The sequence below is a fragment of the Passer domesticus genome, chromosome 1 (assembly GCF_036417665.1).
Source record: "Passer domesticus isolate bPasDom1 chromosome 1, bPasDom1.hap1, whole genome shotgun sequence".
Taxonomy (NCBI): Eukaryota; Metazoa; Chordata; class Aves; order Passeriformes; family Passeridae; genus Passer; species Passer domesticus.
In genome coordinates this window covers 2,782,226-2,793,600 of record NC_087474.1, presented here as the reverse complement: position 1 = coordinate 2,793,600, position 11,375 = coordinate 2,782,226, and the positions used below count along the sequence as shown (strand labels likewise).

At 41.4% G+C, this 11,375-nt stretch overlaps 2 long non-coding RNA genes across 2 annotated transcripts; one reads left to right on the top strand and one right to left on the bottom strand.

Annotated features, from left to right (window-relative positions):
* Positions 1 to 298: 298 nt before the first annotated feature.
* LOC135300951 (uncharacterized) lies at positions 299 to 8,368 on the top strand. The gene is made up of 5 exons (XR_010362709.1): positions 299 to 464; positions 3,736 to 3,837; positions 4,975 to 5,878; positions 5,986 to 6,264; positions 6,371 to 8,368. It is a non-coding gene; the product is annotated as an uncharacterized LOC135300951 (long non-coding RNA).
* LOC135300981 (uncharacterized) lies at positions 2,491 to 6,723 on the bottom strand. Its single transcript, XR_010362759.1, has 2 exons — positions 6,481 to 6,723; positions 2,491 to 5,061 (listed from the first exon to the last, which is right to left on the bottom strand). It is a non-coding gene; the product is annotated as an uncharacterized LOC135300981 (long non-coding RNA).
* Positions 8,369 to 11,375: the final 3,007 nt, after the last annotated feature.

Sequence of the window (11,375 nt, the reverse complement as noted above, 5' to 3'; positions counted from 1 at the left end):
CATGGAGGATAAGAATCAATTGTAGCTGAGGTCTGGAAATCCCAGTGGTTGAACATTTCAGGTTATTTCTGTGGGAGCTGCAGGACTGGATAACAGGCAGATAAACAGGGCAGGTTACTTAGAAAGCAGTTCCTTTCTGAGTGGTTCAAGATGTGATAAAGGGGCAGGACTTTTACAGAAGAGTGATTTCACACAACAATGCTCAAGATATCTTGGACCCTAAGAAATGGTTCCATTTGGGGGCAAATTGTTCTGTCATAGAATCCTAGAATGGTTTGGGTTGGGACAGACTTTAAAGACCACCCAGTCCCAACCTCCTGCCCTGGGCAGAGGCACCTTCCACTACCCCAGGTTGCTGCAAGCCTCGTCCAACCTGGCCTTGATTCTGCTTCTTTCCTCTCTTTTCCAAACCTACATCTCCTAAGCAGAGATGTGATTGTCTGGTTCTTCTCACTAAAATCAAGGTGAGCTCCCCATGTTCCACACCCTTAGAGCCCCAGAGGAATTCTTTTGCTATAAAAAGTCCAGGAAATATAAATCAAGCGCAAAACTGCTCTTGGTGCATCTGTCCCCATGTGGCAACATGACTTTTTGGTTGCCAGGAAAGCTGGGTCCCAAAGGTGAATTTGCTGTGATTTTTCATTAATGAAACAGGGGAGACATTTATGTCCTTTATGCTGCTTTCATCTCAAAAAAAGGAAAGCAAAAATTACAGCAGGAATGTTATCCCTACGTGAAAACATCTTAAAAACTTTAAAGTGAGTAAGAGAAAATAAGCTGGCAGTAATCTCTATGAAAAATAAAACCAATCACCGAACAAAACTGAGAAATCGACCTCCTGGATAGCTAAATGATTTCCTTTCCAGGCTTTTTGGTATAATTCTGCAGTAAAAATGCATTTCTCTGTGAGCTTTAATAGGAGGATTTAAACCAAGAAAGCCCAACCAGTGAAACCAATTTGAGAAAAGCTCTCGTTCTGTGCACTGTGCAGGGCTCGGCACAGAGCCAACAAACATGTGCATGATGTGTGCTCTGTTCCCTCAAAAATTAGCTTTGGACAGGAGCTGTTAAGCACTGTGGCCTGATCCATGATTCCATCCAAAAATATCCCAACATCTGGTTCTTACAATCTTGCTTTTTAACTCTATTGATGTGTGGACATTTCTGGCTCTCCAAGCAGCAATAAAAACAAGGCGGGAGAGTTCAGTCCCTCTTCCGCTCCTGGTTTCAAGCAAAACAAAAGTTTTGGCTCCAAGTTCATGGAAGTTTTATTGTTGGGATCAACTGAGAGCTTTGACTTGCTTCATCACCTCTCCCTCCTGCTCTGTCCCTGTGCTGGAGTTGTGCAATTCTTGTGCAGAGACAGGGAGAACAAGGAAAGGCAGATAAGGACAAGGCAATCTGGATATGGCTGGAGGAGAAAAACAGGTGATGGGAGTGGAGCAGCTCTTAGAGGGCCCCATTTACTGCTGAAAAACTGCCCTCAGATCATAGAAACAAAGAATCACAGAACCACAGAATCACTGAGCTGGGAAAAGATCACAAAGATCATTGAGTTCAACAATCAACCAGCACCACCACGTTCACTGCTAAACTGTCCTCCCAAGTGCCACATCCACACCATTCTTTGAGCACTTCCAGGGATGGTGATTCCACCGCTTCCCTGGACATCCTGTGCCAATGCTTGACAATTCTTGATCTCCCCTGGGGCAACTTGAGGCTGTTCCCTCTCCTCCAGTCCCTGTTCCCTGCGAGCAGAGCCTGACCCCTCCAGCTGTCCCCTCCTGTCAGGGAATTGTGCAGAGCCAGAAGCTCCCCACTGAGCGTCCTTTTCTCCAGGCTGAGCCCCTTTCCAGCTCCCTCAGGCTCTCCTGGTGCTCCAGCCCCTTCCCGAGCTCTGTTCCCTTTTCTGGACATGCTCCAGCGCTTCAATATCCTTCTTGTCATGAGGGTCCCAAACTTATCACAGTGTGGGGAAATCCCTCTGGAAAAAGGCAGTGTCCATAAAGGAGCCAGAGGACCCTGCAGCTTGACTCAGGTGGAGGCAGAGGGCCCTGGGCACATCCCCGCGGGGTTTTCTCTCTCTCGAGGTTCCTCCATTTATCCCAAACTCCGGCCCTCGGTGCCTCTCCCTTCCCCCGCTGGCCGAAGGTGCAGCCTTCCTGAACCGCCTGCCACAGATCCCCCTGAGCAGGTTATTTACCCCAAAGTTTAGAAACTCAGGGTTGTGTGGTCCCATTTCTCTCAGGAGTCAAACTGCCCGCGCTCTGTACAAACCCTCTGCTTGAAGCTGGTAGAGACATTAAACACCATTTCAAAGCTGTTCACACCCATTCCCTCAGCCATGGAACTGTTTGTAAAGACATCAGCACACATCTTCCCTACCAACAGGATTCAAGGTGCAACCTCAAAAGTGCTGATTTCAGGGGAACCATTGTTCTATATGCAGGGTGCCCCGATGAAGGAAGGAATGATGAATCTGACTCCAGGTTCTCAGACAGGCTGATTTATTATTTTATAATACTATATTATATTAAAGAATACTATACTAAACTATACTAAAGAATACAGAAAGGATACTTACTCAGTGCTAAAAAGATAATAATGAAAACTTGTGATTCTTTCCAGAGTCTCAACACAGCTTGGCACTGATTGGCCAAAGAGTCAAAATAATTCACACCAGAAACCAATGAAACAATTGCCTGTGGGTAAACAATCTCCAAACACATCCACATGAGCAAAACAGAGGAGAAGCAAAGGAGATAAGAATTGTTTTCCTTTTTCTCTGAAGCTACTCAGCTTCCCAGGAGAAAAATCCTGGGTGAAAGGATTTTTCCAGAGAATGTGAATGCCACAAACAATCCCTTCCCAACTCCTTGTTCTTGCTTACAATGCAGATAGATGGCAAAACGCCTCATGCAGTTACACAGGGTGCCTGGGAGGAAAGGAAGATAGGATTTTAAATCTGTTGGTAATACATGATATTTGCTCTGGGCTTGTTTCTATAGGTAGCTTGGTTTTATCCTCTTATGAGGAAAAAAATAATCTTTTCCATGCTGTTAGAATTCTGCCTTCAGAACTTGAACTTTCTTATTTTTGTTAAGCTGATGTGCTTCATTTTGGGTTTATATTTTGTTTTCTTTTTGCTGTTGCTTCCCTTTCAAAGTGTATTCATTGCTACAGTGGATGGATATCAACTATGTCTGTAATTTTTGAATGGGTCTGTGTCCTCTTCCTCCCTGTTATCATTCTCTACAACTTCCTTAAAGGAGGTTGTAGCCAGGTGGGGGTTGGTATCTTCTCCAAGTGATAAAACCAGAGAAAATGGAAAATTTATCATCAAAAGAGGAATCAAGCACTGGCACTGCCCAGGGAGGTGGTGGAGTCACCATCCCTGGAGGGACTTATCTTTTGTGGCACTTGGGGACAAGGTTTAGTGGTGCCCTTGTCAGTTCTGGGTTAATGGTTGGACTTGATTATCTTAGTGGTCTTTTCCGACCCAAATAATTCTTTGATTCTGTGATTTTTAAATGAGGCCTTTGGCATATCATGAAAGCTCGTGTTTGTTATTATAAAATAAGTGAATGGGATCTGGAGGTTTTTAATTGTGGCCTTTCATCTGGCAGTGCTGGAAGGGGGGTGGGAAAATGAGACCTTGGAATGAAATTAGGAAGGAAAGAGCTCTTGATTGAATGTTTGGACATCTGAAAATAATGCTTTGTCATCTCATAACAGGGAAGATATTAGAGTAAATAACCTGTGCAGCCTCTGATGTGCTTTAGGAAGGAATTAATCAACTGACAAGTTTGTACTTCATTTTCCTTCATCACCTAACAGGTTTGTACTTCATTTTCCACTCCTTACTTTGTTTACCAATATTATTGACCTCTGTAAAAAATACTGTGTGTAAGACTGGGGGCAAGAGATGTGAAGAAGGAAAAAGAAGGGGTGCAGGGAAGCCTTTCTGTCACTGTTCTGAGCTTTATGCTTCAAATTTCTTCTGCAAGCCATTAGTCATGGCAAAGAGTGTTTATTACTTATAGTAAAGTGTTTGCATGTAGTCTGTCAAAAAAAAAAAACAAACCAGCTTCTACCTGTGGATTTATATGTTTATTCATATTACAATATTCATATTATTCATGTGATTGTTGTTGTTAAATATATTTGTAAATTACTTGTTGACCTTGGGGGCTCTCTGCAGAGCTGGGTAAAAAGATGTAAAGTATAAAGGAGCTGAATAAAAAGGTATAAAGGAATATTTACTGTGCAATATTTACTCTCATATCTTCCCTGCTACTACCCAGGGATTTTTCTGTGAAAGGGTTAAAGGTTTTGTGCCAGCTCTCTCCTTCCCCTGGACACAAAGCAAGTGGAGATTTTCTGTGTTGAAATTTGTGTGTCTTGCATCAAATTTTCAGAGGGCATATAGACTGGGGAAAAAGTCATCAGCTGGGTTTTGTTATAGATGAATAATATTTAGAGAAAGGAAGAAAGAACAGACCACTGAGGCTGGTTCCTTGCACAAGCTTGCCATAAAAAATTGTTTATTCTGGCTGCAGCTCTGCTGTCCAGCTCTAGTTAACAAATTCCAGGCTGGAGTTGAGATTTAATGCTCTAAAGGGCATGTGATTCCTAAGAGGAGGATCTGACAAACACCTCCTTGCAGTCTAAGTTGCAGACTTGTTAGGACCATGTAGTTTTCCCTTTCTCTAAAATATCTTCCCTGCATTTTTATAAATGGATCACAGCCTGTAGATGAAAAACACCGATTGCCCAAAGAAAAACATCACACAGCTCGTTTGGTGAAACCAAGTGAGGAGGTATTTAAGGTCCCATCCAAATTGTTCCAAGTGCAGGATGCAGTCTCAGTCTTTCCCTGAGCCTTGCACACACTGTAAATACCACATCTCATTGATATTTGTGACTGACATGCTGAGAGCTGATGGAGGCCTTTTTTTTTTGTTGTTGTTGCAGCTTAGCAACAAGCAATGACTGGCAAATTTTGCTGCTCTTCAAAATCAATGCCACTTTTCTGGATCATTTCCTCATCTTCACGATCATCTGTCAGAACAGTAAATTGACAATGTGTTGCCAAGGACAGCGTGGGGTCTGCTGCAAGCCTTGATAATTAGAGGATGAATTTAACCTTTTCAAAGTCAAACATGCTATAGGTTTGGATCCCCCATGAGCATTAACTTGCTTTTGATACTGTTAATCTGGATGTGTTTTCTACTGCATTAAACTTTTCCTTTATATTCAAAATATCACATTGAGGACATGCACTGCTTGACTCATTCAGCAGTAATCCATGTTTGGTGTTAGATTATTGTAATACCTGGGAAACTTCAGCATGGATTGTGATCCTGCTGCATGAGCCCAGAACTAAAAACAGGCTCTGTCCTTGGGAAGTGTGTGTGATGATAAAAACCAGAAAAGGGACACTGGTGAGTGGGTGAGCACAGAAAAAATGAGGAAAATAACTGGTTATCATTGCAGGTGGGATGTGGCTGGCAGTAGCCACATGGGGTGAGCATTGTTGGGGATTTTAGTGGGAATTGGAAAGAAAATAACCATGTCTACAAGTTTGTGAGCAACTTTAGAAGACGCAAAATTGCCAGTGCACTTGTCTGGAACCACCCCAGGCAACGGGCACTCAGGACTCTGTTGGAAGATAACTTAAAAACCCCTGTTTGCTAATTATAGGTGTCAGCTGTGTCAATCATTTAACATATTCATTAAGAGTAATCAGGGAACAATGCTTGATTAGGATCTCTTTGCTACAGAGCTGTCAGGTGCAAGGCAAAACCAGGAGGCTGTGCCTAGAATGGAGAGAAAAATCACATCAGCTGAAGTCCTTTGTTTTTTAGATGACTCTGAGGTATGAGATTCAAATCTTAAAATTCTTTTTCAGACATCCTGTTCCTGCCTATCTCTATACAAAATTTCCCACTTAAACTATATTTGGCTTATTTCTTGGTACTGGAGGAGACAAGTGATTGATATTTGATGGAATGAGAAGGATCATACAAAAAGATGAGAAGATGGTGTCAGTGTGGATATTGTAGTTGGCCAACCAAAAAGGAACGTGATGGCACTGATCACTGTGAGGAAAGGTTTGGCCCAGCCAGGGAGGAGGTTTTTGGTGCTACTGAGAGAGAAAGACTCTTCCAGGAAACTTTCCCAGAACCTTCTTTGCTAAAAGTTTGCTGTCTACGCTAGAGGCTCCAGCATTTGGATAATGTGACTTTCTTCTGATAGAGACAGGTGAGTTTAGCCAGCACAAAACTTAACTTGTGCCCCCATCATTGCAATGAGACTCTGCGTGCTCTCAGATGTTTCAAAAGGCACAAGTAAATTTTTCTTTTTGCAGGCACAGTTGCAAGGCAGCTGGGAAGAAAATCTGTCTTCTTAGAGCGTCTAGATTGTAAGATCAGAAGATGGTTTGAGTTGAAAAGAACCTTAAGGATCATCCAGTCCCACCTCTGTCATGGGCTGGGACACCTTCCACTCTCCCAGGGTGCTCCAAGCCCTGTCCAACCTGGCCTTGGACATGTCCAGGGATCCAGGGGCAGCCACAGCTTCTTTGGGCACCCTGTGCCAGGGGCTCCCTACCCTCACAGGGAGGAATTTCTTCATATCTAAACCTCCCCTCTTTCAGTTTGGATATTAGATGTCGATCTGAGCCCCTGGAATGTTGGCCTTCTTTGATAGATTTGCTGTGATCTGTGAGGTCATCACTGGACAATCCAGAATTCCATGCTACTGGGAAACTCAGAGACTGGATAGTTCTCTTGAATACCACAAGATATGTAGACAAATTCATCCATCCCAAGAAAATATCAGGATATCTATCTATCTATCAATCTATCTATCTATATCGATATCTATATATATATAAAACTGTTGATGAGGCTGTTCTACCACTCTCAAGGTAATTTCTCAAGGAAAACTTGCAGGGACCATCTTAGCTCTTGGAAGTTCAGTTGATATTCCTTAGGCTGCTCTTCCTTTTTAAAGGGTAAAGCATATTTCATAAATGCAGCTTTATGAATGAAACATGTCATTTAATGTACACAAGCAGTCAGACTTTGTGCTTCTGACAATGCAACTTATTTCAGAAATCAAAATCCTTGCAGCACTGAGCTGCAGGGACAAAAAAGGACCCCACAGTTCAGTAACTAAAAAGCAGGAGCTTTGCAAAATTTCTGGAGAAAATTTCAGCCTCCACTTGGAAGGTGTGCTGACTTCCTTGGGCTGAGGTGCACAATAACAATAAAATAGCAATTTTCATCTTATACCCATCAGAGTTTCCCATCAGAGAATAAAATAGTGACCATACTGTTGCCCTTTGCTTGCTTTTTTTGCTTGATGTGATAACTGTGAGTGAGGAAGACCAACATCCTCTCTGTGTTTTCAGACTTTTTACCTTCTCTCTGGTAGCAGAAAGTTGTTGCTGTGAGCTGCTTTTTTGCTGCCAGGTTGGTCATGATGATCTTGTATGCTGTGGGTCTCAATTGTCTTGTGGAAAACTGTTACACTTTCAAAAGTAGCGGATTTTAGCTGCCTGAAATTTAAGCAGACATCATTTACAGATCAGAAGTGCACTCTGAAAGTGACTCTCCCCATTCTCCACGGTTCCCATGCTGTCTTGTCACATCATGGAGCCATGTCAGAGAAAATCAGCTGAATTTCTTTTGGGTGCAAATTAACTGGAAGATGCAATTCTGACAAACATGTAAAATGCCAGTGGACAGTAGGATGGCATAATTCAAAATAAAACCTTCTGAAAAGCACATAGTGTGAACACTGACTCTTCAACACTAATTATTTTGCTCAACAGAGTTTCTCTCTCCAGAGCTGCAGGACTTGTTAAAGTAGACATGGGCTGGAGAGAAAACATGTCAAGAGAAATGCTGGCAATTAAAGTGGAAACAGAGCAGTAAATTGAAGTGCTGTGCTTATAAAAGAATACCTGACTTAAACACTTGCCAGCTGTACAAAAAATGGCTGTGTGATTGACCTCTGCTGTAATCAGCAGATTCGATTAAGAATTTTTCACTGGACTTCTCAGGTTGTCTTTGAAGACTTGGACAAGATTATTCTTCTACTGAACTGAATCCCTGCCTCCAGTCCAGGGAGGGAGAAAAAAAAAAGACAATTACTTAGAACTTTCACTGAAGATGAAAGGACTTAGAAGTATCTCTGTTATTCTGCTTTCAAAGGGAGCATTTCGGAAGAGCTGGGCTGATTTCTGGCTCTCAGTTTCACAGGGAAGAGAGCACATTTCAGCATAGAGTAGGACGTGCCTGGCTTGGAGGTCATGAGTTACTTCTGAGTAAACTGAGTAAATAAAACAAATTACACAGCTGCCACTTTTTACACTTTTTTGCACTTTACACTGTGGCATTCACATTCTCTGGAAAAATCCCTTTGCCCAGGATTTTTCTCCTGGGAAGCTGAGGAGCCTCAGAGAAAAGGAGAACAATTCTTATCTCATTTGCTTCTCCTGTGTTGTGCTCATGTGGAATGTGTTTGGAGATTGTTTACCCACAGGTGATTGTTTCATTGGTTTCTGGTGTGAGTTGTTTTCACTCTTTGGCCAATCAGTGCCAAGCTGTGTGGGGCCTCTGAAAAGAGTCCCGAGTTTCATTATTATCTTTTTAGTATTGAGTAAGTATCCTTTCTGTATTCTTTAGTATAGCATAGTTTAATATTCTTTAATATAATAATAGTATTATAAAATACTATTTTTATAATATACTCTGAGAACATGGAGACAGATTCATCATTCCTCCCTGCCACGAGGGTTCCTGCAAATACAATATTACACTGTTCAAGTCACCCTTGTGCTTATTGTGGCATCTGACAGCACATGCCCACTGCCAACCTCCAAGGGAAAAAAAACTCAGAAATTCCAGTTCTTTGAGCACGTGGCCTTTAGGAGACACAAGGGTTGAGTGCCACTTGTGGGTGATGATACTTCAGCCAGCCCAAGCACTTGCCCTTTGTATTGAGAAGCAGGAGAAGCTTTGCTCAGCTTATTCAGCTGCTCAAGCACCTTTCAGAAGTTGTCAGGTGGCACATGGTTTGTGAATGAGTGGGAGTGCCTTTCACAGCCTGGAAGCACCACTGAGGACAAAGGTGGAAAGCCTTGGCACACCCAAGTCTAAGAGCTTCTTCCCAGGAAATTCCACAGCTCTTAACAGCCTGGAAAAGTAACCCCGTGCTGTGACTCATCTCACTGAGAAAACAAGTATTGATTAGACACGGCTTTACTAATTAATTTGTTTCTTAACAGAGTCACTTAGGTGGCTTAAATCATCTTTTTCATCTTTAAAATCACTTGTATAATTTATAAAAAAATCATGAGGCTATATTTTTAATATGATTTTTGCTCAAATTTCTTTTATTTCCATGAAAATTGGGTAAATCACTCTGAGACCCAGAGCTGCAGGACACAGTGTCACTAATTCATTTTGTGAGAAAGTCACTTTCAATTAAATCGTGAGTCTTCAGCAACTTTGTGTTTGCAGCTTATTTCCCTCAAGCCCTATCCATGGTGCTGTTAATCTTTTTATGGCATTACTGATGTCTGCAAGTGAAAATGTACTTTTGAACAGCAAAAATCCTGATCCAGCTGCATTTATCACTTCAGTTCCCAGCTAAGAACAAAGTAAGAGAGCAGTCTGTTTAAAAAAAAAATTGAAGTGTTTTGATTTTGTCAGTTTGATTATTAAAATAAGAGAAAAAAATGTCATGAAATATTGAGATCTGGCAGAATTTAGAATTGTGTTTAGAATTTGACTGGGAATGTGCAGCTCCAAAGTCCCGATACTTTTTGGCTGCACTGCCATGGCCTCTGTGCTGTGGGACACCTGATAAATCACAGTCAGGGCTGAGTACATAAAAGTGGGATGTGTTCTGTGCTTTACACTGCCTTAATTACTCAAATTGTGTCTTTATTTCATTTAAATTGTCAGTTATAAAAAATTACTTAATTTGATTTTGCAAACACTACTTTATTAGAGGAGGGAGGAGAAGAAGGGGGAAGGAGTACAATGATATTTGCGTCTAAATCTAGTCCCAAAAACAAAACAAGAAAAATCCCTTCATTTTTCTGCAAATAAATGAGAATTTGGCCCTTTTTTTTTTTTCTGGTGAGGAGATATTACACTTCTAGATTTCAAGACATCAGTCTTAGGGTATATTGGATTTCTTGATGCAAATCTCCCTGTGAATACTTTTGTCAGCATTTTCAAAGCTTTTCCTCTCTAGTTCAGAGATTCAGATTGCAAGTGTAGTTGGATTTTCAATTTGAGCACCCATTATCTATCAGTTATCTCATCCTTTTATCCCCAAAATGTTGCAGTGGATTCCACAAGTTCCACAATTATTCCATAATTAAAATCTTACTGACTAAATACACAGTAAAAGTGAGGTTTTACTGTCAGTTTTCTCCATTTTCAGTTTGGATAAGTAGGAACCATGTCTTGAGTCGAGGTGGACTTTTCTAATTATCCATAAATTCCTAATTTTTTCTTAATTGGTTACTTTGTTTTTCCTTTGAATTAGTTTTAACTCTCTGGCTGCTGGAGCTAATTTACCTGTCTAGATCCATTTCTTTTTTGTCTGTAGGATTCTTTTTCTCCCCAGGCCAGGATCTTGTAAATCACCATTCCCTGCCTGGGATTCACTGTGCTGAGATGAGCTCCTGCTAAGGGCAGTCAGGATCTTCAAAGACAGGGTGAGATCAAAACGTGGAAAAGTCTTTCCCTTCCAGCCATTCCCAAATCCTCTCTGATGAGTTTGGCTGCCCAAGAAGAACAAAATCCTTCAGATGTTGTCCCTGAGCTCTCTGGAAGGGCATGGAGGACAGGACCACTGGAGCAATAATCCCAAGGGAATCTGCTGCTTGTGGGTTCTTCCTCCACAGAATTCCTGGTCAAACTCATAACTGATAATATCCAACCAGAAAGTTTTGGGTTTAACATGAAAGTTTTAACAAAATATTTTGTTATTCACTGCCTTGGCTTCTGGCTTTTTTGAAGAAGATCCTAAGAGATGCTTTGAGAGCTCTGCTAACATCCCAAATAAATCACACTGAGCTGCAGAAGATCTTGACAAGGAGGGTGTTGGAGAGAGGGGGGACCTGAGCTTCAGGCAGGACTTGAATGAGCCCCTGGTTTTATTCACATTAATAGCTGGTTCAGAATGAGCTTTCATTCCAGCTAGAGAGAAAGGCTTCATATTTTTCCACTTTCAGTTTGCAAATTTCAATTATTTCCTCGTGTGTGTGTGTATGTATACACATGAAATTTGAAATGTGTATGAAATTATATATATACCTGAAATATATTATATTAATGTATGAAAAC